This window comes from Neocloeon triangulifer, unplaced genomic scaffold (assembly GCF_031216515.1).
Source record: "Neocloeon triangulifer isolate White Clay Creek 2 clone unplaced genomic scaffold, ASM3121651v1 ptg000009l, whole genome shotgun sequence".
NCBI classification, from domain to species: domain Eukaryota; kingdom Metazoa; phylum Arthropoda; class Insecta; order Ephemeroptera; family Baetidae; genus Neocloeon; species Neocloeon triangulifer.
Genome location: NW_026775551.1, coordinates 2,260,324 through 2,287,681, shown reverse-complemented (window position 1 = coordinate 2,287,681; position 27,358 = coordinate 2,260,324). Strand labels below are relative to the sequence as shown.

At 35.2% G+C, this 27,358-nt stretch overlaps 1 protein-coding gene across 3 annotated transcripts in view; it reads right to left on the bottom strand.

The window, feature by feature from the left end:
• LOC132195242 (netrin receptor UNC5B) overlaps positions 1–27,358 on the bottom strand; it is a 179,788-nt gene that overhangs the window by 100,962 nt on the left and 51,468 nt on the right. For 2 of the 3 annotated variants that reach the window (XM_059617105.1, XM_059617108.1), the window contains exon 1: positions 6,628–6,793. The gene's annotated coding sequence lies outside the window, so the exon portion shown is untranslated. Of the gene's footprint in view, positions 1–6,627; positions 6,794–23,428; positions 23,487–27,358 lie in introns of those variants that run through there. The other variant, XM_059617106.1, reaches the window with a different exon arrangement.

The following is a 27,358-nucleotide window of genomic DNA, read 5'->3' as shown; positions in this document are numbered from 1 at the left end:
AACTGCTAGTCACTTTTCTCCTTTTTATCTCCGGCGTAAAATTTTGGCAGGCAAGTGTGAAAAAGCTGATAAAAGCCAACGTTTTAGCACATCTCTGCGGCGGTCCCCAAAAAGCTTGAGGTGCGTTTTATTTGCTATTTGTGCTCCGGCTTGTGAAATTTTGAGTCCATAATAGATTATTAATCTTCTAAACTTAAAGCGAAGTAAAAATGATAAATATTTTATAAATATTTAAACAGTAAAAAGATTAAATTTAATTATTTTGAACAATTAAGATTTTTTTAAAATTTAAAAAAAAAATTATTTCCATTTTTACTATTAATTATTTTAAATTGTTCTGTGTTTTTTGCGTTTAAAAATAAAAAATATATTGTAGAACATTTTAAGTGATTTTAAAAATAATATATAGTTTGCACAACTAGAAATTTTATAAAATAATTTTTATAAATATAATTTAATAAAACTTTTTTATAAGGAATGAACTATAAATTAAATTAATCTGGCGAAGAACTTGAATGATATTAAATTTGAATTCAATAGAACAACAAGTAAAATGCTCCAAAGGCCAGTTTGACCCAAAAAACCCACGCAAACTGCAAAATCCTCGTCTATAGTGTTTGCTTTCTTTTTTTCTTTCCTGCGAGTATGTGTTGTGTGTGTGTCGAGATTCTCGTTCGCGCAGTTTCTCTAACACGTCTGTTTACTCAGAGCATGATTGAGCGCTAACCATGGCGCGCTAATATAACAAGAAAACCCGAGAGAGTTGCGCACCCGCCACACATAAATAATGAAAAGTACTGCACGATTCCAGGCTCTCTCGCTACATATAAAGCTGGAGAGGGAAAAATGCGAGACGCCTCGTCGAGAAGAAAAGGGGTTGCAACACCAGAACACCACCGCGCGATCTCGCTCTCTGGAATGGCACTCATTCTCTCCGCCGGCACACAAGGGTGGAAATTCGATTTCGTAACTGACATTTTCCAGTTGGAAATTGGGGGGACCATAGAGCAATGGTGGCGCTTTCGTAGCAGCGCCAGAAAAGAAATCATTATCGTAATTCACGCGCCCGCCGAATTCAATTTTCGCCCGGCGAGCGTATAAACATTTTAATTCCCCTCTTTTGCCAGTATTGAATTCGGCGTGTCCGGCGTTCGCTTCCAATTAGCCCTTCGGAAAAAGTGATTTGCGCCCGCTTCGGCTGAAATAGCGACAGTAAAACGCAAACAGTGGAGAGAGAATTATATGGAAACTCGGAGGCCCCTTCTCGCTTTGGTGTGTTTCTCAATAAAATCCCACGAAATGCGTGGCTTTTTCCTTCGAGGCGCCTTGTTTAATTTAATCCTCTCTCCGGACCAGAAGAAGAATTTTTATTATTTCTCGGGAAGCTTATAGAATGGCCATCGTAGCTTTTATCCCTCGCTCCATTAAAATTTATAGCATTGGCCAGCAGCTTCATGAAAGAAATAAGAGGCATGAGGGTTTCGGAATTTAGTCTTTAAATTAAGGAAAGTGTTTGTTCTGCAATTGAGCAATTTCAAAAGTACGTTTCTTTCACAAAAGGAAATGTCCTCTCGATTTTTTATAAATAATAAAAAATTAAAAAAAAAAATTCTAAATTTTAATTTATCCGTGTTTTCAATGATTTATTCAGATTTATATATTGATCTTGTATTGCCAAATCTCCCCTTCATTAAAGGGTCAAATACACCATCCAGAATGTAATTTATTGCTTTTGGTGCAACTCGAAGGGGTTGCTGGATATTTTCCGTTTTATGTTTTTTGATTTAGCAGGGGGCACAAAGACGGAAATATTTCGGCTCTCTCCGCTTGTGTACATTTTCAAACACACGAGGGCCATAAAAGTGCGTACACACACAAAATAATAAATTTTCAACCCTTTCCGATAGGGTCCCCTCCGCATGCTTTTGGCCGCCACCACCCGCACCGCCGTACTCGAGTACACCAGGTAAACAATAAATAACTGCGAGAGCGCAATGGCAATTACGATTACTGCACACAACAGTCGGCACCCTCGTGTAATAATATCACAATAACATGCATGCCTCGGTGTTGTCATGAGCGCGGCGCGCCGCCGATCGAGCCAATTTATCTCCGTGAACGCGCGCGTTGCACGAAAATGCACCTCAATGGAAATTCGTCTCGTGCATGCCGCGCCGCAATACAGGAAACAATCAGCAGGGCATGGAGAGAGAGAATATGTAATATGTTCACTACGAATAATTAGCATCGGTGATTATAAAGCATGGCGTGGACAAATTACAGGGCGTCGAATGCATGTGGAGAGAGAGTAAATTTCTGAGCGAGAGAGCTAATTAAACTTCAAATGAATTCTGCAAGAGCGATTTTTAAGTAATGTGACATTTAAATAATAAAATCTTGTAAAAACTTTTTTAATTTTATTATATTAGTTTTAGATAAATTTTTTATTCTATATTCATGATTAATAATTATATAAGATTTTATTTATTTTTTTATTTTTTTATATTCTTTTTGTTTTATTATACATTCATTTGCTCAAAAATAATTGGGATTATTTGTTTTATTATTTTATAATATAATAATAATAATATTTATATCAAATATTGCTCAAGGCTATGATCCCTAAAAATTTAAATTATAGATATTTATATAAGTATTCAATGGCAAGAGCTTTAGGATTTTGTAATTTTTAATATTTTTTGTATCAAATTGGTTCTATCATAAAAATCAAAGTTTGCAATTTATTGTTTCTAATAATTAAAAATATTCATGCCATCATAACCTTTTATTGTTGGGCACTTAAAAAACTTCTGGTTTCGTTTACTTGGCCTATAAATTGCAATCGTTTCCATAAAAGCAATTTTGTTTAATATTTTAGCAACATATCTCTTTCCCATGACATTGCCTTTAAAATTTTTCTGATGCACTAAAAAACTACTGAAATGCTGCCTCGTAATTTGATCCATCAAAATTCCATTTATCAGCCAACCTGTCTCATTAATTTCGTAATTAATATCCTCGCCACAAAATCGGCACAGGAAACAGCGCAAAAACCACAAAACTCGACATTTTTTATTTTATTTGAAACTGAACTAGACAAAAATTATAAACACGCCGGTTCGAAAAAGAAAATCTTGATTAAAAACGCGAGCTCCCCGCTGACAGCTCATATGCATAATTTCGGCTGGAAATTTATGATCGTAATCTGCATGTGTGATCGTACGCGCCTTTAATAGATGCTGCTGGGCGTACGAAAATAATAAATAAAACCAGCAGCCACAGATAAACTCACGTCCGTGAGAGATTAAATAATTAATTACGTTTCGGGTAAATCTCCCGTGTGAATTTGAAACGAGTACAAATTACAACCGCATGACCAGTCACGCCGACACACATATAAATTTGATTAACAGAAAAAGATTTTAATGTGATTATATCGTCGGTGCGAGCATTAATAATAATTTTAGTCACAATGTATATAAATCTCGCGGCGAGTGACACTTGAAAAATAATGCTTTGAAACAGCACCAGCCGCCACTTGAAAAGTGAATAATACACGAAACTCGTTTGTGTTAATTCCCTCGACAAAGTTTTGTGTATTGAGAGTTGAAAGCAGAGTTGTGCGCATACTTCGTTCGCTCTCCTTGAAATGCGGATGATGGATAGATTTTGTCTCGCGTCCGTCCCCCGCCGCTTGCTCCACGCACCGAGCATAATAAAATAATCATCTCTCCATGTTGATGAAGAATGAAAGAAGAAAGAGTAGTTTGTTTTTGAGCTCGGCTGTTTTTTTGTTCGGCTTCTCTCATTTATTGATTCTGATTTCCTCATTCAAGCGAGCTACAGAGCCGGCAGCAGACTCCTTTATATTCTTTGTGTATTCACAAACCCATTCAAAAGCTTTTTCTTAATAGTACAAACTCCTACAAGCTGAGGGAAATAATAAGAGAAAAAAATACATCCAAAGAGATGGATGAGAAACAAAAGGTTGTTAAATCATAATTCCACTGGCAAACTTGTTCGCGCCGGCGATTTATGCTCTACGTGTTTGTAGTCGTTATTTTTTGGCTCGGCTTTTTTTGATATAAAATTAATCTCTCTCGTCCGGTTGAGGAGATGCAAAAACATAAAAAATTGATTTTCAGCCGCGCGCGGTGATCTCCGCGCGTGACCTTTTAGGCGAAGTGCCTGTTTTTTTCTTTTCCGAACAGAAATTAATTACCTGCCTGGCTATAATGACGGGTCTCTCTCTGTCTTTGGTATGTTTTTATGCAAACACCCACTGCTCAAATTTTTTTTTATGTTGCTTATGCCGAGCTTGTATATTCAAATCTGTCATCGTAAATACCTCATCACTTTTCTCTTCTCGCGCGTGTATTTACGGCGCAGACATGCTGGATTATGGCTCATCTGCATATTTTAAGGCTTCCAAAACATCTCTCGTGGACGAAATTGCCGTTCAATAAAGTTCTCTCGGGTAACACAAAAGGCTCAGTTCGAACTTTCCTTGAATTTACGACAATATCTCCTCTTGCTCTCTGGTCGCAGAGACGATTCGATAACTCTCAAGAGCTTCTTGATGGAGCTCTTTATTAATAGCATAGTTACGAGTTTCATCAACCCAAGCAGGTATATTAAGTGTGCCTTGTGTTATTAAAGGCCCCAAGAATTGTAATTTGGCAATCAATATTCATGTTTGAGAGAAAAAATACATCGTTAACCTTAATTGCCATAAAAAGTTTTGCTGCTGGCAGCTGGTGGGAGGATTTTTCTTTAATTTTTGATTGTGAAAGCTAAATTTTTGCGCAACCATGCTAATTACTTGCAATTAAACAATTATTGACTTTCTCAGCATTAAATGTGATTTTAAGGAGAGGCTTGAGGGAAAAAAACGGTCCGATAAATTTAGATGGCAATTTCTCTTTACATTGTAGCATTGATTTGTAGATGTCAGTTTCAGTAGAAAAATATAATTTTTGGGAGAACTGAATTTATGAAATTTAACATTCTTAAGGGAATTTTCTAAATTTTTTTCTCTCTCAAAATTGGGCCCGTGCAAAATTGATACAAATTTACCAAATCACGTTAATTAAGATGGAAAAATAAAATCATTATAGGTCAGTCGACATCAAACATTTACATTGATCTAGTAGGAAAAAGTTTTATTTTTTATTTGCAGTGCAGATGTCATAAGCTCCTCGTTAAACCGCTTTTAAACAAACCAAAAATATTGAAGTCAATTCAACAATTTAAATAAAATTTATATTGAGATCCATAATTGCAGTATATTTTTACCTTTTATATTCATTAATCAATTCACGGTCAGATTTTGGAATCAAATTTTAAAATTATTATTTGTCTCTCAAAATTACTTTTGTTGATTATAAAAATGAGATATTTTTATCTCTTTCTTTCTCGTCCTCTCTAAAAAGAGCCTGAATAATTTTAAAAGCAAATTGCCACTCCATACTTAAATTGAAGCTTTTGTTACAAACTTTTCATATCCTAAATAATTTCGCTGCATAAACTGAAAAAAGCGTCTCCAAAATTGCTGTTTTATGAGGCGCATGTCAAACTACAGCGCTAACAATAAGATTCATATTTCGCGCGATGCTTTCGGTGGCAAACTTTATCAGATGTGACGAAAGTGCGCTTTTCCTCTTTGCTGATGTTTTCCTTTTCTTTCCCAGCTGCTGCTGAGAGCATCACCGCCATACACACGCGCTCCACCGTGCACATAAAATATATAGAAAAGAAATTTAAACGAAGCAGCTTCGTCGGTCGGAAGGCGGCATTTGGCGCTAACACGCCAAACTTTAAAAGTCTCGTAATGAGAATCTCCGCTCCGTCCGTCCGTCATTCTCGAGAGCAGGCTGCTTTTCATGATAAACCAGCAGCACCCGTAATAACAACAACATTGCCATGCAGCGTGAGAGAATAAGCAACTCTCGGACTGCTGACTTGCGAGAGACGAGAATAATATAAGAACGAAACTTGGCTGGCGGAGAAATAAAGCGGCCGAAATTAAAATTCTCGCTCATTTGGCGCACAACGGACTTCTTTTTATAAAAAGAGGAACACTTCTTTTATTTTTTTCTTTCCATTCTTTCATTATTCTGCAGCAGATTAATATTTCCTTTCCTCTCTCTTTTGTTCCGAATGACCGAAGGCTGTTTCGTCCCCAGACAAAAAGTGCGAAGGGAAGAAGAAGGAGTTCTTCGCTCTTTTTTTTTTAATCGTAAATTACAGACTTAATGACGCGGAGCCTGATGCTTTTTATTTCCCTCTGTGGTACCTGACGCTCTCTTCCTCGCATAAAATTTTATCTTTGAGCCGACGTGCTATGCTCATCTGTTTAATAACTCGCGCATAATAATATGCACGTATAACACACGCGCATATGCCATACTTTTGTGTTTATTAAAATTTTCTGCATTTTTCAAGACGAGCCGTGGGAAATGCGGCGAGAATTTCCCTCAATATTTGTCATACAGATAAAAAAACAAAAGAATCCGTCGCGTCTCCCTGCATAAATTTTAATAACCCTTCACGCCGCATTCCTGCCTGCGATAAAAATAAATAATAAAAAAATCCACACCGCGAGATATGAAAATTTACTTTACTCACCAAAGAAGAATCACGCCTTTGAAGAACAAACTCCTTAGGGTTCACTCACTTCACAACGAATTTTGCGGAAACGTCACTTGCGATCAAAGTTGCAAAACAAAATCCTTTCGCGGCCGCGGTCGGTGCTTTTTATTCGGATCGGACGAGACCCGTGCGCCAAGGTAGACCAAACACGACTGACTGGATCATTTTCGGCCGGCGCTGTTGTTGGTTCGCTCGTCGCTCGCTCTCCCTCCTCGCGCTCTCCCTCCAGCTGCGCGGCGGCGAAAAATGTTTCTTGAGCGCCAGGCAGACATCCTCATCCTTCACCAGGGATGCTGCGCCTCCTCTCACGTGTGTACTGGAGATGAATGCAGCGCGATGTGTGTGCTGTGCCTTATCACTCTTAGATGGAGCATCGAAATTTTTTCCTCTTGCCGCCGCCGCTTATCACTCCGCAGATGGAATTCATGTTCGTCTATATCTCCAGAGAATGAACCATCAAGGGGTTGTTTTTTTTTTCCTCCTCTTTCTCGGTGTGAGAACTGCTTTCCTTATCCTCGCCAGAAATCACATTTTCTTTCTTTCATACGAAAATATTATGTATGATGCACTCGGGAAGTGCACGTTGTTGTGGTTTTTGTCATTCAAATTCGAGACACAGGCGCGTCGTTCGATTTTATCGCCTCGCTTATATTGAGCAACAAACAAGAAAATAAATTCGTCCATTGTGTTCCGAGCGGATTTTCCATGCAAATTTAATAGTCGATGCGTGCGACGTGCGCATTAAAGGTAATTATTATTGCCGCGTCTCTCTCTCGCTCTGCAACGCAACTCAAAACGCATCCGGCGCTCTTTCAGTGCGCGATGTCGATGCGCGATATCGTAAAAAGATACAAAGCTTCTCTGATATATCGTTGAACCCAATTGACCTGATGTGCGTGCTCACCGCATTATTTGAATTGTCGCGGACGGAAGCCAAATCCCCGCAGCAGAGCGACGGACAACGGACAACGAGATGAAATTTTGTAATTTAATTGGCGTGTGAACCTTTAAGTTCTCGTGCCGTTTGAAAAATTCATAATTTGCAACATATACTTTCAATAATAAATTTTATTTTAATCCTTTCAGTTTAAATCTAATAAATTATTGCAGCAATATTTGAACCAGTATAGACTGAATGAATGAAATAAAAAGTTAAAACAGAATTTATAAGGACTGATCTGGAATAATAAAAGCTGAATTGCGAGGCTAAAATCAAAGACGAAAAAAAGCCTGTTTACTAAACATAGTTTGAGCTGCAGTTTTTGCCAGGAGTAAGAGCAAACAAAGAAAGCGGCATTCGGAAGTATCAGGCAGTCATCTAAATGCAAGCTTTCAGCATCCGCAGAAAAAAGATAAATGTCCAAACAACTTTATTACTGTTAATTTTGCTTTTAGTTTTGTATTTTGTTATTGTAAAAATTTATCATCTTTTCTCTCAATTATATTAACTTGTATAATTTTGAATATGATGTATCCCGTTATGGGCAGCAATAGCCTTTGTGATAGATCAATAAACACAATTTGCAACTAAATCTAATTATTGAAATGCAATTCATTATAAAGCGGAACCTTTACAAAACAAATTAAAAAATGAAATAAATTTTTCCTCAAAAATGGAATGTAAACATTTTATTGTAACAATATGGACAAAAAAAAACAATAATAATAATAAAAAAATGTATTTTCAAGTTCTATAGAGTTAATAAAACAATTTAATAATAATGAGGTTGCTTAAAATTGTGTATATTAGCTAAATTCGGAGCAAGAGGAGATGCAAAATTAAATCAAAAGTTTTAATGGAATATGTAATATTTTGAAAAATTAAGGTCTATGCCACGCAAAATGGCGATTACGTAGTAGTAATTGTATTGTATATAAAGTTCCAAATGATGTAAGATGTGGTGTTCGTATAATAAATAAAACTATAAGAAATATCAATATTAAATGATTAAAATATAAATTAAAAGATGTTAATTATATCTATTTAAAAGGTCATTTATAAATACAAGTAAAAACAAATTGGAGAAATTCAAGTAAATGAAATAATAAAAAAATAACAGGGTATAATCATAAGATTAATTTTAAGATTTAAAAAAAAAATGTTTTTGTAATGTATCAAAAATTACATTTTTTTTAATTCTTGAAGCATACAAATTTTATTAAATTTATTTATTTAATCTTTTGATTTTTTCTTCTTTTTTACATGCTAATGCATGCTCAAAAATTTCTGTTAAACTCTTTTTAAATTTTGTGACATAATATACGATAACGGTGCAGTTCCGCTTTAATGAGAAGGACACCCTGAGGTGTTAAATAATGAAAGTTTCGTCCAAAAATATATAAATGCTCCTTTTAATCAAAAAGACCCGGCTATTATTGTCGGCGCGTCTCGTAATAATAAAAGCCAAGAGAATGGGAGAAATGGCCAGCAGCATTTTAACTCTCTGCGTTGGCTGCATAATTACCATGGTTAATGAGCGTAAGAAAGTACAAGGCCTGTACATAGTCTTTTCGCGCCCGATTTGCCCCAGCGTGCAAAAAAGCCATATTGCTCTGCGCAGAAACATAAAAAATAATAAGGCTGCACAATGGACGCGCGTCCGCCTTATATAAAAATGATGTAATTCTTGAACAACTCAATATATAATATGCTCTCTTGTTTCCACACAGCTCAAATATGCCAACAGACACTACTGCCGGGTGTTTTGCATAAACAGGCAGGGTGCTGCGATTTATTGGGTTCGGAGAAGAGGAACAAGCGCTCTTTGGGTGGGGCGACGCAGTGACATACACGTGTGGATTTCTAATTATTAAGACTGCGAGAATGTTGCCAAGATCTATTGCTCTGAGGTGCTGTAAACGGCGAACTTGAATAATCACGTAGAGAGGCGCAAATGGATATAATATAAATATATAAAAATAAGGACAAATACAAAAATAATTAATTTATTGGCAATGAAATTTAAATTGAATGGTAACACTCGAGGTGGGTTTCATGAAAAATTGAAACCGGGCGAAGCTCGTTCGCAAAGAAAAAATGAGAAAATAAAGGACAACTGACCCCAAAGGCGACCTGCGGTCTGCTGGTACTTTGAAAACCTTAGGGTTTTGTCGTGTCCCAACTAAAACTAAGTGAGAGGAAGTAATAAAAAATAAAAAATTAAGAACTCCTTATTGACATAGTCAAATTAAGTCTTTACAACAATGGTGATTAAAATTTCGAATTGTCTTTCAACAAGGGCAAAAATCTGTTAATATTGTTGCAAGGACTTGATTTGACTTTGTCAATAAGAAGTCCTTAAATAGGAAGAATTTAATTTTAATAAACAAAAATAAAATTTAAATTTTGCAATTCAATTCCATTTAAATGTTTATTTATATTTTCATCAACTTATACTAAATTAATATTTATAAAATTATAAATTATAGAATAAATATTTCTAAAACAGCCGAATTATGTTTACGCAGCTTCGATCAAATTCATATAATTTTTAGCCCAAAAAAAAAACAGATTGAATATGATTGATTGGTTTGATATTAGTTTTTGTGTTACACGTCAACAATCCATTTGTGTGATTTATGAAATTCTTATTATTATTACTAATGAGAAAATTTTGTATTTTTTTCATGCAGTCACAAGTTCCATTGACATTTTTGAATAAAGTTATTATAAATGTTGTAAATTTGTTTGCGTGAGTGATTTTTTTGTAATTTTTAATGTACAGATGTATCGTGTAGAATTTTTCAGAGTATTCCAAGTGATTCCAGGCTTCTGTTTTAATTTTTCAGAAGAAATTTTAACATGGATTGAATATTTTGAAAAGATTGAAAATCTCCTATTAAAAGTTGAAATTTGGACTTATAATTCGTTTTCTGAGCATTGGTTTTCTCGTTCAGTTTGTGAATATCTTTTGTATGATTAAAAAGATACGTAAATTTTTTTAAACCCACAAAAATTAAGAAAATTTTTTTTTTTAGTTTTCCATCCTATAATTACATTAGCGCCTCTCTACATGTTTGGTTCCATTTCTCGAAGGTGGACACCGGGCGCCGCGTGCTGTGCAAGAAGTTGTGCCCGAATATAATAGCGTAATAAAACCCACACATGCACATAAATTAAACTTCTGCGATGATAATCTGCGCCCATTTGCGCGGATGACGCTGTTTTATTGCGACCGCGATCTCTCATCGCGAAAAAGAGCAAAAGGCCGGCAGCAGCGCGGCTACCTGCCTTTTCCCGCTCAGAGATGCCTCGCAATTGATACACATAATAAAGAATGCAAACTGCACACGCCCTTGGATAAATTATGGCTGCCAATTAACCTGCGAAATTGGAATCGCTGCCAAAACTCGCACCGATGCTCATTTGCATGCTGCGCGCAAATTCTCTACCGGCACGAGTGCGGTTTTTATTTCATTTTTTTTTTGTCTCGCTATATCTGCGGCCCATTGTTTGGCGACCGACGAGAGCGGCTCATTTGCATGAAAACCAAAAGCGAAGCCGCCTGATTGCTATTCACCGGCGGCACCGATCTCGCGAGTATTTCAATTATTCGCCGTCAAATTTCGCGCGTCGAGAGAGAAAAAGGGAACTTGCAGTCAATCACCTTTTCTGACAGTGAGCATCAGGTACGTCGGACATGCAGGTATTTCAATCCAATAAAACTTCACCTTCACCTCCTCTCTAGTACATAATAAGACGTGCTGGGTATTTAAAAATACATAAATATTTTTGTTATTTATTAATAATTAAAATTTCATTAATATGGGTTGCAATTTTTCTGTTTTTAACTCAATTTAATTTGATTATTAGGAAAATTCAACATTCTGCAAAATTAAAACCGAGCTGCCCCGTTGCAAATTGATTAGAAAGCCCCAATTTAGATTAGATATTTTCTTTTATATCATCTTAATCTTAATTTGAACATTTTAAAATATTAATAAGGAAAAACGCATTAATGATCGACAATGATCGAATGAAATAATGTTTTATTGGTTCTATGGTGATCTTAAAAAATTGAAACCTTATTCTTTATGAAATAAGTAATTACACTCTTAATAATATTTTTGCTTGTCTAGAGTGACCGGATACTTTTCAAAATAGATTCCGCGTCAATATTTTTAGTAATGAGCACTTCATATTTCTGAGAGCAGACGAGAAAGTCTCGCGCTTTTCAAAACAAGGCTCTTCTAATTATTTTCCATGTCAGTCATCCGTCGCTCGAATAGCAGCTCATTAAAGAAATCTCATTAAAACTGGCGTGCTTGCGATAAATCAAATGAGGCCCATTTCGATTCAAGCACACATACAGACACACTTTCCTTACAATTCTTTTCTTTCATTCTCACTTATTCATTTTATCGCGGTGCGTCGGTACACAATTAGACAACGCGGAGTATATAAATAATAACTTCAAAGAACTCGTGTAATTTATTCAGAAGAACGTTATTTCTCTGTGATATCTCATTTAAAATTGCCCCTGCTTCATGCCTGGTGGGTGATTCCGAAAAGAAAAAGCGGAGCATATAATATTGATGATGAAAGAAAGAGCACCGCGCACGCAGCAGCCCTGACCGGAGAGACGAGCTTTTTTTAAATATATCCGTCCGGCCGTGCAGAGAGCTCGAGGGCTTTGATTAAAGCAAGATTAATTCACTTTAATCAATAACATCATTTATCTAAATTCCGGCGCTGCCCCGTTACTGACCAGCCAGGCCGGCTCCGAGGGCTTTCTCATTAATGTACTTTGCTCAGATCTTCAAATAAAACCGTCTAATTCTGGTTCCCTCTTGAAGTGGTTAATGTTAATCAAATCCCCCTGCATAAATTTTAATAATATTAAAATTAAATTTGAGAAAATATAAAAAATATTTCTTATTTAATTTTTGTATCATTTATGTATCAATTTATTAATTTATTATTTAATGCTATAAATTTTAATTTTTTCTTAATTTCTTTATGTTTCAATTTATCTACTACTTTAATACAAAACACTTTGTTATTTGGTGTTTTAAATTTTTATATTAATTTATTGATTAACACGCACATACCACTTAATTTTGTGGCCAAGTAATTAATATTAAATAATTCTGCTGTCATATACGTGGTAAATTATATGGAAATGTGCAATAATGATGACGATAAAAGCTAGTCTGAGAAATTAAAATGGGTGGAAAGTAAAATCACACACTTTTACAAACATATTTTGTCCTCTCCACTTACTTTGTTTCTTGAATACGAATATTCAATACTGTATTTATTTTGTATAATATATATTCACTTCTCTCTATACTGTTTCCAATTACATCTCACAATAAGAAATAATATAAAATATAAAATAAGAGAATTTTTTCCGAGTCATATAATATATATTGCGAATTACGATCAAAAAGACAGGATAGGATGAGCAGGTCATTCAAATCTCATCGCATTTGCCAGACCAATTTTCCAAAATCCTCACCGAAAATTACATTCCCTGCAATAGCTCTCGGTATTATTTATTTCTCTCTCGTTCAATATTGAGACCTGCACGCAGCACATCCAATATCGCCGAACATAATACGAGCGGGGCTTTTTGCAGCCGCGGATATATTTTATAAGCGGATTACCGTCGCGATGAAATGAATGAATGACCAAGGGCGAGCTGCATATGCGATTGTGAGTTCGGACTGGCGTCGCTGCTCTTTTTTCTCCAATCGAAATTTTATGGAGAGTTATTATATATTGGCGAGTATATAATGCAAATTTGTCGTGCACGAGCCCTTTTTATGATATGCAAAAAGTCAGCTCCGGGCAATATTCCGTTTTGCTCGATCGCTCGGCCAATGCTCGGATTACAACTTGACGTAAAATGTTCCATTTATCCTCTCAGAAAGCGATTTTATTGCAGCACTCGAATGAATATTACGCTTTTAATGGATTTTTCCTGGAATTTATTGAGAGCAAAAAACTGCAAAAAATATAGTACGTCAGTCTCATGAGGCACTTCAATAAAATGTCTCTAGAAAAGGCATTTGTACTTTAAATAGTAAATGTCAATGAGAGAGAAATTTATGTAGATCTCTTAAAAGGCAAATTGCATACGTTTTTTTTTTGGCATGTTCTTCAATTAATTTAGCTTTTTGATATCAAAATAGTTATGTAGATTTTTTATTCAGGAAAAATAAATAATAATTTATAGAATAAAAAGGTTCCTTTAATTATTCCTAATTATTCTCTGCTGTTTTTCCTAAAAATTTTCTATTTTCAAAATTATTTCAATATTTTAAATTTTCTCCACGTTCAGTCTTTGCAGACGTCGTTGAATAAATCAAAACTTGTTGAGAAACGCATTCCTCGGCAGACAGAAGGAAGCAGCTCGAAAAGCGAGTCGATTTTAAAACAAACGCATAAATCAAAATCTTGCACGAGCCCTCCACTCACATGGCCAACTTTTCCTACATTATAAGTTGCACTTAAAATATATACATGTGCCGGTCGTGTTGTTGCTTTTAAATTTATCCACGCGCTCAACGGCGTGTGTAATATTTTGAGTTTGGATTTTTAATGTGTGCACACTTTTATCACACTTCCTGCGCGCATTAGCACACACAAGCTCACGTAATGCTCCAGTATGGTGCTTGGGGTGGAATGGAAAAGAATATCTTTCTGTTACTTGATGTTGGTGGGCAGCTGCAATTCTTGAGAGGCTCTCAAGTGAGCACTAAAAGCTCGGCAGAAAACAACGCGGCGGCGCAATTACTAAAATACGGCTCACGGAAAACAGCAAACTGGTGTGTCTGTTTTACATCTCGCTGTCGCGCACTTGAAGGAATTGTCTTAAAGACGCGCGTGTGCGCCATTAGAAAGGGATCCAAGTGAGAAAATTGGACACGCGGTTGCTGCTGGAAGAAATTCTCATCAACTGAAAGCTCGTTTAAATATTTGAAACGTTGAAACAAACGCAGCAGAATTCTGAGAAAAAAAATATACACAGAAGAATGAAAATATAAATTATTTTACTTGATAATTTAAAAAAAGTGGAAGAATTGGAGTTAATGAACTAATTTGTATATTTTTCAAAAATCTTTAATTGAAAATGAAATTTTAGCAAAATGTATGGCCATTTCCAAATCAATCTGACCAGTGTTTGGCATGGGTTGTTGGATTTGGATGAAACTTGGCATGGTGATACCCTTAGGGTAGGTGGTCAACATATATAGTTAGTCCAATATCCCAACATATCACTTATGACACAATTAAAGAGAAGAAGGAAGGAATAATTGCCTATTTTACAGGGGCTCAAAGGGGCGATTTTTGCACAAATAAAGTTTCCATTAAACTCAATTATCTCGGGTTCTAGTGAAACAATTTCAAAAAACTTGACACCGTTTGAAAGCCACTTAAATGGACTTAAATTCGGCTATAAGCGTCAAGGTTGCAGGTTAAATTTCAAGGTCACTAAAATTTTGATGAGATTTTAAAAACGCCGCCAGATATTGAAGGACCAAAAATATTTAAATCTTTTCCACAGGAAAAATGTTCCAAATTTAATTTTACATCGGTTTACAAATTTTGGTGATATGTATTTTCTTTGTTTTTGAGATATCTACAGGGGAAGTTAAAAAAAACGTGGTTTTTTGGCCCTTTTTTGAGGTAGTAAAATTTTAAACGCCTCTAATTTTCCTAAATTTGCATTAAAATTAAGCAATTACATTCCAGGAATGAGGAACTATCATATATAATATGCAATTCTATGATCAGAGTCGATTTTGAAATCCACAATCTACCCCTGGGGGTGGGTTTTGGGGTTAATTTTAAATATGCCTAATTTTTATGTTTTTGATGTCGTTTCCTATGTTTTCGACATCCAGGAACACGAATCAGAAGTCAGTTTTTGTTCAAAGTCTATAGCCTCATCAATAATCGCACTTGAATGCAGCGAGTTCTCGGCTTCTCGGAATCCGTCGGACGATCAAACTCGCCTCATTTTATACATAAAATTTAGTTTTTGAATGAAAATTGCTTTCACGACCGTTTGAGTTTAATGTTATATTCATATGTTTGTACTATTTATGGAGTTTGATTTGACGAACAACAATTTAAAAACAATAATGTGTGGTTTCCCTCAGATATTTAGAATTGTATTATAGTGTTTTTCAAAATCCAGGTATATTTAAGTTAACATTCTACCTTACAAGCGTTTATTTTATTTATTTTTCGTTTTTGCCGAGGCATAATTAATGACATTTCATGCGGTATCAAAGCTAAAGCAAAACTGACCACGCAGTCTCCGCGGGGATACGCGATTTTGTCGTTACGTCGGAATTACATTTGTGCTGCAGCCAAGGGGCCTTTTGCTTTGCACAAACTTGGTGCAAGAAGCTACTCAGGACCGTCGTGTTTATTGTGCAGAATTCATTTTACATCGGGCAATAAATTATTCGGATCCCATTGTGAGGGGCAATCTAAGTTTTGCAAGTAAGAATGGCCGGCCTGCTGTATAAATTCGCAGCGAGCAACAAGCAGTCGAGCGTTGTTAACTTTGGCTTGTAATTTAACTCGAATGCTTCTCTCAGCAGGCCGGGCAAAAGCAACTCCAACTTCTCTCTCCGTTTGCATGCGGACAATTCATTGTGTGTGCGATATAATAACAAGAGGTTTTGAAATAACAGCAAACAAACTCCCTCTTTCCACCTGATACTTTACGACTGCCGGGGCCACATGATCTCTCTCGCCACGCATGTTGCATCAAGCAGGCCTACTCAGGTGCGATCGTGGAAATTAATCAGCACTAATTGGCTCAGACAGGCAGAAATACATTCAAGTGTTTGACTTGATAGGTTATTGGAGATCGAGCGGTCAATCGTTGCCATGCGATGCTCAATTAAAATGATTGACAATTCACCTGAAATTAATTTTATCAATCTAAGGTTCATTGCAGAAATATAATGAGGCATGCATATAGATAATTTATCAGAGAAAATATGTAAAAAATGCTATTTATAAAGGATAATTTCTATCATTTCAGTTTTTCTGATGGAATCTAAATGTCTTGCATTCCAATCAATTTAATATTAAATAAAATGATAAGAGGAAAACTAATTTTAATTATTTTACATTTAGCTATTTTCCTTTAACATCTGTATTTGTTAGCTGAAGTTTTTTCAAATCTTTTATTTGCTTTTATATATTTTCAAAAGATAATAAATTTCTGGTAATTTTAATATTTCAACTTGGATTTCTTCATTATCGTGGATGGCTTTTCATGTCAAGTTCACTGCAAAATTTAAGCAGCTTGGTCAATTTTTCTGGTGAATCAGAATAATAATTTCTGCAAAATAAAAAGTCTAACGATTAAAAACAATAAGGATTTTATTGCCGATTTTTTTCTCCTGCCCTTGAACGATCAGCAAGGCTCGTTTCTAATCACAGATCAAAGGGGGAACTGGCTGCTTTTTGTCAGCGTAAAAACACATCAACACACAATTGCGAGGACCTCCCAGCTTGCTGATATGTGTCTCGAGATATGACAGCCAGACTGCTCGAAAGGCAGGCGCGGCTGACGTGATCTTTGAATTGTGGGAGGAAACGCTGTGAAATATCCTCGCTCGCTCACAAGATCGCACGCACGAAACAGCTGAGGTGTCAGACAAGTCGTGAAAATTTATTGGCTTTTGAGTGTGCTTTAATTTTTATACAGATCTTAAGAGAACAAAAATATTTTATTTAAACAGAATATTAAGAGAAGCAATATTATATTGTGTTTTAATAGTCCCTTTTTAACGATTTTATAATTTTTTATTATAAATTTTAATAAAACTACAATTTTAACATTAAATTTCAACAATTAATGCAACATGCAAAATATATCAGTTGCGTCCGTTTTTCTGAATTATGTTCTATGACTAAATAGTGGCTAATTTTAAATTTACAAAAAAAAAATATTAATAATAATAATAATGATCAAGGTGTGGAAATTTCTAATAATATATTATGATTTTACCCAGTCGAATGACTTTGCCAGTTGAGTTTTAGCTCAATATTATAGAACAGAAATTTTTTTATTACCATTAGAAAATACTAAAATGATATTATATAGATGAATTAGATAAATGATTAATTAAATTACCTAAGATGTTAAATTTATTAATGAAATTTTGATGAATCTATCAAAATATAAACTATCACTATACATTCTTTTTATAAGAACAATTTCAATAAAGGTAGAATCTGACAGAGTTGCAATTTTCTGCAATAATTATTATTTATTTTGCGTTTTGCGTTGGAAATATTATACTTGATTTCTAAATTTAACTATAAAGTGAGAATGTTATTCTGTCAATGTGCTAAAAATCGATTTTCTGAAATTCAAAATTATTATTATTTATTTATTTATTCTCCATTCAGATACATGAAAAACACAACATCTTACATCAAACTCAGCAACTGCGAAACCAAACTATCATTTTGCGAAATTTTGATTTCATCAATTAATCCGATACTTTCATCATCATTTTCCAATCTGACAAAATATTTTATAAATAAAACCAACATACTTTAAATTGCCATTGTTATTTCAAAGTGAATTTAGTTTAATTTAATTATCTATTTTCTAAATAACTGGAACTGAAAGTGAAAAAAGGAGCAAAATTCCAATAAAACATTTCTAAATCTGATTCAACATCAATAATTTAATTCCTAAAGCCGAAAAGTAAAACTTTGCAAGTGAATAAAATTGCTCACTTTTGCAGGAGGGAAGAGCAATGATTGCAAAAGCACTGCTCTCTCGCGTCTGGTGCAGCCGAGATAAAATGCGTGACGACACAAAGACAAACAAAATGTAATTACACAACACAAACACAAGAATAAAAGGGACACTCTCTCGTTTAAATGTGTGTTTGAATTATGAGAGCAGGCGAGGGAGACGAGCAGAGAATTCGTGTGTGTGACGATAAAACAAACCGCTCAAACAATATCATCTCTCTCTCGGCGCGCAAAGGATAGAAATAAAGGGACAAGCGCAAAATAAATATATAAACGAAAGACGAATCCGGCTCTAGTCAAACACAAACAGGAAATAAAAGATGAAGGCATTAGAGATGGAAAGAAAGAGCGCGCGGTAACCAAATGTGCGTTGTGTGCAAACACACTTCTTGGTGGTTGGGAAAACAGCCGTACTCGCATCAAGCACGATGACAACCGAAAAGAAAACGCGCACACACGTTGCGAGCAGAAGGGGTTATGCTCTCGGACGCACCCCAAATACTAATATTTGATGCTCGAATTTTCAAGATGTGCAGCGCAGTGCAACTTTGGAGAGGAAAACTTTTCAACATCCCATTAGCGCGCGGCTGCTGCTGAAATAACAAAGAGAATAACCATGGGAAATAACTTCTCCCTGCCTTGAGAGCCGCCGTTTGAAAAACAATTAAATCATTTGTGAATAATTAACGTTCGGCGAGAGGCGGCGGGCCTGCGTCGGATGATTATTATTCACAGACTGCGCCAGAAGTTCCGACTTGTTGACCCTCTTTTTGGCAACTGCGAGAGGATCGATGTGATGCTACGCAAGTCGAATGCAAACAAAATTAAACTTGTTAAATTTCTTTTTGACTATATTTTTTTCAACTGAACCTAAACAAAATTCATATTTTCTCAAGCTTTGATAAACAAAAACTAAATAAATAAATTTCCTCGCTTTGTAAGTTATAAACACAAATAATAAAATCAAAGAAAATATGCGCTTTATCTTTGTTGAAGAAAAGCAGTTTAAAAAAATTAACCAAGGATAAAGTTGGTTGGGAGACCCGCATTGCCCCTAATTTCAAAACTCCTAAATGTTTCTAAAATTATTTGCCCTAAAATATTTCCCCTAAAATATTTGTCCTAAATTATTTTTTCATTTCCCATAAAATGCATTTACCCGAAAATGCATTTGTCCTTAATCTGCGAAATTAATAAACAAAGCTTCATCAATTTTCTACCATTTAAACTCTAAATATCCAGTTCTGTATAATATCTGCGAGCAAACCACTAATTCTTTTTAATATTTTTTTGAATTGTGCATTTTAGAGAATAAAAATATATTTTAAAGCTTGTTTGAATTGTGCAAAATAGTGTTTAGTTTTTGTTTTTAGTCTATTTTTCCGATGAAAGATGAAATAGTCAGTTTTTATACAATTTTGTTTTTCCCCTATCGATGAAGGTTGACAAAAATTTATTAAAGGTTAACTAGAAGTGATCAGAATGGGCTGTCAAAGATTTTTTTACTTTTAGGGCAAATGTTTTTAGGACATTTACTTTTTAGGGGATTTGGAGTGAAAAATTTAGGACATTTCATTTTAGGGCATTTGTTTTTAGGGCAAATGAAGATATTGGTTTTAGGACAAATGAATTTAGGGGCAATAACGGCGACTCAGTTGGTTTTATCACTTATATATATTATGAAAATCTCCTCAGGTGCCAACTTCTTCTCTTCTCTTAAAAAAAGTAAGAAAAAATTAATCACAATTATAAATATCTTCATTAAAATATTTGACGTTAAAAGTAAACTCAAAATTATCTTCTTACTGTTTATTTTTTTTTCTTTGAATCAAAAAATTATAAAAAAAAACATACAGGAATTTTCTTCATAAGACTGACCAAGCCTTTTTCGAAAAGTTTTGGACACGGTGGCGTGTCTCCCGTGTCTTGGTTGGCATTTAAATGCGAAAGGTGAGATTAAAGATGCAGCCGAGACACCAGCTCAGTTGGTTTTGATATCAAACACACGCTCTTCTCTGGCTCGCTCTGATGCTCCTCTGGTCTCATCAAAGCAGAGCGAGTCGAGGGAAATGTATGTTCACACTGCTGCTGCGGTCACCCACTTGCTAAAATATTCATCGAGTTTGTTATTCGTCTCTCTGCTGCTGTGTCGTGTCTCTTCAGATAGATGGTCCTTTGCATATCGCCGGCGCCTCGCACTAGGCCAAAATAAAGAAAAAAGATGTGAAAAGACGCGCCGCCGCCGCCGGCTGGACGGATGGAGAGGCGACGTGCAAAGGCGGAACACACTTGTCTCCGTCTATATGCCTAGTTCACTTTTTTGCTCCTGTGTTTCCACTTTGTTTATTCTTGTGTTTAGACAGAGAAAAATGTCAGTGGAACATGAAAATTTATTGATTTCAAAAACAAATAAAAAATTTAAATTTAATTCATTATTATTTTTCTTCCTAAAAGAGCAAAGTTGCATTTTCAAACCTCTGATTTTGATTAACTTAAAATAGTAATTAAATATATGTTTTACCTTGTGAGCTATTATTGAAAAAAAATTTAAAAAATCATACACCTTTAAAATAATTTGTAAATAAATTGTACATAACTTATTATTATTTTAATTAATTGTTTTGCTCTGCTTAAATTGCAAAAAATCATGTACATAAAATTAGTGAACAATGGAATAATATCAGTCATGCTTTTAAATATTTTGAAATTTATTCGAGCAAATTACATGCAAAGATCAAATAAAGTTTTTGATTGATTTGAGCTCAAAAATATTGATTTTCAGCAAAAAAGTTTAAAGATTTTTAATTTTTGGTTGAATTTGTGAATATCGAAGGCACAAAAATTCTCGGATTTTTCATTTTTACTTATATAAAATGTAATTTGAGTCTTTCTCTAGTTTTGCTATGCATGACGCTAAAGGCGACTAAATTATTCCATCAGTGCGAAAGCGTCGAGGGACGTGCTGATGAATTCAGCCTAGGCCACCAGCCTCATTTGTGTAAATTTCTCAAGTTGGCTGTTCGCAAAATGCAAAATACTGCCAGTCTCTCTCAAGCAAGACATTTGGCTTTTGCTCGGTTCTCTCTCTGATATGCATGAATTTCATCACAAGAGAGTAATTTATTTTTTCCACCGCCGAGCAAAAAAGAAGTCACGAATTTGCATATTTTCCAGCAACGTGGTTTGTTACACTTTTCCGAGCTTTTTCTGCATGCACGAGTGTGCAGCGGGCGACAAGTGAGATCTCGGAAAGGTGTTTGCTTGTTTGTTTTGCGGAGAGCGCTCGGCAAACACATGCTAAAAAAAATATACAAACTCTCGACGAGCAGCGAATGTATGCGCGCGGTCGGGACCAAGTGGTTGTTGTTTTGCACCGAGGCAAATTGAATGCGAGTGGCCGGGGCGAGAGAGAGAAAACGCACCCTTAATGACGACGACGTCCTTTCTATGCTTTCTCTCTCACCAGCAGAATGCGCCGCAATCAAGCCCGGCTGCGCCACTTCAGGCTCCTCTCGTTGTATGAATATTTTATTGTGAAATCCGCAAGAGCTGCAAATTGAGACATTTTTCATGCAGCACTTCTTCTTCTTCTTCCTTTCTTATACTTTCGCTATTGAATTCTCCGGCGGCTTCTGCAGCCACGCAAATCCCACGAGACTGCTCGAACGAAAATCTGCGTCTTTTTGCCGCAATCAGCTCTGCTCTCTTTGCATTTCGAGCGAGAGTTTTTCATCTGACGCGGAGAATATGTAATTTTCCCTCGGTACCTTCTCTTTTGAATGCCGGCTGTGCGGAATTACATCTCACGGCAGTTTGATGGCTGCACCAGAACTTCCGCATTATGCAACCATAAAGATTTATGGTTTGAAAATTGAAAAAGTGAAATTATTGAATAACATTAAATAGAAGGCCAAAGAAATTATTTTGCATAAATATATACATATGTATATATAAGATCTATCATTAGAATTGTATTTAATTCTAATTAAGCTAGCTTAAAATATAAAGGATTATAATGTAAAGAATTTACTTATTTTGCAATTTTTCAGTTACCTATAGAAATAAAAAATAAAATTAATGAAAACTAGTTTTACAAAAATTATATAGCTTTATTTAATTTAATACTGTTTTATTAATAAAAAAGATAAAATAAAAAAATATTATTATTGTAATATTAAATTAATAATATTTAATATTACAGAGCATAAAAAATTAACTTTCTCTCTGGACATTAATAGCGAGCGACGTGCAAAAATATTTAAACCATGTGCGACCTTAATTAACTCCAAAAGTGCCAGCGAGAGAGAAACGTTTATCGCACTCGGGGTTTTACTTATTTTTATGAGCCATAAATTTTCATGCGAGCAACCTCGTAAAACGATCAGATTTTTGCTTTTTTTCCATCCTAGCTCATTTGTATTTCTAAGCGCATCATATTTTATATTTTTACTGCCACACAGAAATAGTCAGCGCAGCACGCGCAAGGGATTCTCCATTTCGGAATATATAATTTAATTCTCCTTCGACGCACATCCAACTTTTGAGGTGATTAACTCCGGCAGATAATATGCGCGAATAATATACGCACATTTCCGAACACGCGGCGGCGCACACTAATGAGCACCAAATTCCCCTCTTTGGGATTCATTAATAAAATGGCAAGCGCTCCAAGGTGGTCCCCGAAAGTTTAACGACGCGGGGGCGCAAAAACAGGCACGGAGGACAGAAAAAAAGAGTATATATGACGAGCATACCAAGCGTGCTATGCTTTTCTCGCTAATAATTAATTAGTTTTCGGCGGCAGAATTAATCTGCGCGATCGGAGATGCTCTGATTAGCCGCGGCCGGTGCCTTATAAGAGCATCGGTTCAAGAAGAGCTAGGGAGGAAAAGAAAAGGAAGAAAAAAATTGAAGTCACCCACTCGAGAGGAGCCAGACCGTCGGCGCAGAGATGGATGGCGGGCGATAAGAAAGCCGACGGCGGCCGGAAATATAGCCGCGCAGATAAAGCAAGAACAAAGTTGTACTTACTTGGAGCAGGGCATTGTTGCTTGGTGAAGATCGCGATACGCAGCGGACAGGGCGTCTCCTGCAAAAATTTGTAACTTTTGTTATAAGACTCGGTGAAATCAGAAAGGGAGAGCGTGCAGAAAAATGACGCAATTTTCATCCCTCGTCGCCATCATCCCCCGTCATCCCTTTATTCTTTTCCTTTTTTTTTGTTAATTACCGCGCGCCACCAGAGAGTTCACTTTTGCTTGGTTGGCTAGGCCGAAAAGCTGATAAGATAAAAGAGCGCCTCTTGGTCTTTTAATTATTATTTGAGCTGGAGGGAAAGGGATGCTCTGCTTTTGAATTAACATGCAAAACATAAAAAAAATGAGAGGGAGATAGCGGCCTAGTCACACACATTCGTATAGCAACCCCTGTATAGGTCGTTATGCGGCAACTTGCGTGCGTTGAGCCAAGCAGAAGAAAACTTAATTCTTGAAATCACACTCACAACATGTCCGAAATGATCACAATGATGATCCAGAATGCATTAGTTCATTATTTATAAATATAAAAAATTTTATGTAAATTTTTATTTTTTTACAATTTCATGGAATTTACATATTTAATTATCAAAGATTTATTAAACACAAGTGTTTACAATACATAGAGTTATTTGTAATTATAACCTTTTTTGCAATATCATAAAAAGTTTTGTTAATATATTGGAATGATTATAAAATATTGTACATTTATTTTTTATTTCTTCAAAACTGTTGTTAGTGTACGTGTTTTTTTCTGTTCTAATTAGTGTAGATTAGTGTCTTGGTTTGTGTTGTAGTGTAAAGCAGTTCCAGGGTTTAATTTTTCATATTTTTTTTAAGTCGTTTCACTGAAACTGTGCGAGAAAAACTTTGCTTTGAAGAATGGAATACATACTAAAATTTTGATCTTTAATTGACGTTTTTTATTTTTTGAGACACAAAAAGGTTTTTAGCGATATAAAATTAATTTATTAATTAAAAGTCAAAATTTTTGTATGTTTGTATTACATTCTATAAAGCTAAGTTTTTCTCACACAGTTTCAGTAAAACCACGTAAAAACGTCTTATAAAATTTGTTTTTAATCATTTACACAAATCTCTTTATTCATATATACAAGTTTAGTTCAATTTATTGGTAATACTATTACATGACCTCACAATGAATCATTCGAAATCCGTTATCGCTATGAAAAAAGACGTCAATTACATAATATTTAAAATAATTGATAATGTGAGCAATTAAAAATTATTTTAAATGAATTACTGACAATTATAACACATTTTACAGAGACAGAAGATATTTACAAAGAAAATTTATACATATTTATACTTTTTATTCACTTCTCGAATTTTGAGGTTTTCATTATATAATTTTTGAATATTTGGGTGATGTGTCTCGTTATAGGCAGAAATTACCTTGTGGTATGAAAATGAACCTAATTTACAACTTTTATTTAAATAAATTTCTTTTTGTATTAAATAATTATATATCTTGAAAGCACAGAGTTTAATAAATTAATTCAGTTACGTGCACTCGCTTTTTCACTTTTACTTCTCGGATTGAAAATATCAAAAGTAATATAGAAAAAGTAGAATCAAAGACAGCTCTTTTCCAGGTAGAAAACTCGCCCTAGCTTCTGCAGCATTTTACGTGTCTCTCTGTCTCGATCTTTTCATAAAAAGCGTCTATATGCGGGTTTCCAAGCTTCAACTTCTCAGGTTACAGGGTGAATGGGGGCGCGTCGCTTCTTGGGTTACCTCGGTTTTCATCACCCAAATGGACGCGACACGCAAACATGCATATCCATCGGACCGCATTGAAGAAGCAAAAAAAAATGCTCCCGTCTTTATCCTGCAAACTCTGAGCAATTATGGTGCGCGCAGCTCCTCTTTCAAGAAAAATTCCACTGGCATAATATTCATCGTCAGATTGCATCACTCAGCATTATTTATTAACTACATAATAATCCGAGCTTCAAATTACTAGCGCAGCTAACAGCGTGTCATCGGATGAAGACGTCTTCGTCCTAATTTGACGGCCGCAAGTGATGTAATAAGATAATTGGTGCACGCAGATCTCCCTCTCTATCTGGTTCTTGATAATAAATTGGAGGAATGGAAATTAAGAGAGGCGGCCGCAGTGGTGCTCTTTTCTCCTCTCCTCAATGGAGCGCCTTTGTGCCTAGACACAAAAGTCTCGTTGTGACAATCAGCTGCTTTAATACTTATCGCCTGCACACGCAGTGATGAGCTCTAAACAAGCGCGCAGCCTCCGAGAAAAGTCGCCTCTTTGTGTGTTGCGAGAGAGACGAGGAAAGGTGCCGGCCACATTTCTCACTCTCGAAACGACCTAATAGATAAAGCATCAGGGCTTTTATCACACCCCTATGCCACGCCATTTAACACGCACACCGCTTAAAACAATTCCCAGCCGACAAAACACCCCGTGGGACTCTCTGGAGATAGTGAAAGAGAGGGAAATGTGAACGCCCTCGGATGAATGGACCCTTTTAATTGTTTGTATGTACCTGAATGGCCTGTGATGTTTGAGTCTGGATTGTTTGTTTGCTTTCTGAACTATCTGGATTTGGGGAATGGTTTGTGGACAAAAATATATAATTTCTTTTAAAATATCGTAATTTTTGTTATTTGCAAAGTTTCATTCAATCAGAAACATAATATGTATAAAATGCGAATATTTATGCGAAAATAGATATTTTATAATACAAAGGAATAAAATAGATTTAAATTTTACGGCAAAAATACTGTTAGTTTCTATTAAATTTGATGTTTAAATTTTTTTATAAATTTTATTGTTATTTGTTATTTTATTGCATTATTTTAATTGTTAAATAATTTTCTTTTTGAATTTTTATTATATTTGATTTTTCATATTTTTAGTAATATATTTAAAAAAAATATATAATTATAAGTTGCTTTGCTTTCTACTTATAAGTGGTGGTTGATAAACAATAATAAAAGCGCGTTCCCCTTGAATACCCCATGATTTAATGGTATAACAGTAAAACTATGATTGTATTTAATGCGATGAATATTACGGATTCAGAATTATATCCAATAAAAATTAAATTTCTGCATGATATTCGTCCGTAAAAGAATTAATTTCATTGCCTGAACGAATGGCTGGCTAGAAACTGCTCACATAAGCCTCTCTTAATGCATTGATTCGTTTTCTCAAATTGCTGCAGCACATGTGCAGAACATACATGAGACGCGAAAATGACGAAACTCGTGCATAAACTGACGCCTTGAAAGCGTTTTATGGAGGCGCATAAAAGTGTCAACAACGTTAACACATGCATACATATACAGTGAACGTAAATTTTTAATGGCGTGTCACGAACTCTCTCCCGCGCGAAAGGCCTTTTATAATAACTTTCGGCTCATGAATATTAAGGGCCACAAGAACTTCTGCTTCTTTTCTTTCCAGCGATATTTTTCTCTTTCTCTTATTCGTCTGAATTATTGCGTAAATTTTTTTGGTCATCATTAGTCAACAAAAAAGTTTGCTGAAAAACACACTTCTGCACTCAGCAGCATCTCAGGATGTGAAATAAATAAAGCACGCGCAAAACTAACTCGGCGGTGGTAAAAAAAAAATGGGAAAGAGGGCCGCTTAAAAAATTTATGCAAGTGCTGGTGAGCGGGGAAATAAATTTCACCCAGCCGAAAAAGTAAACTTTAAAATTCCCAAGGCGAACTAGTGAGAGAGTTGCGTTGTAAAAATTATACAAATGATTTATCACCAGTAACATGGAGAGGGTTCAGTGCAGTTTGAATGCAAAAGATTCATGGCACTCTGATTTGATTCTATTGGAGGAAATGATTTACTGTATTTTTAACTTCCTTAATTTACAAATTTTAATATTCACCAATAAACAGAACAAATGATCTTAATTAATGA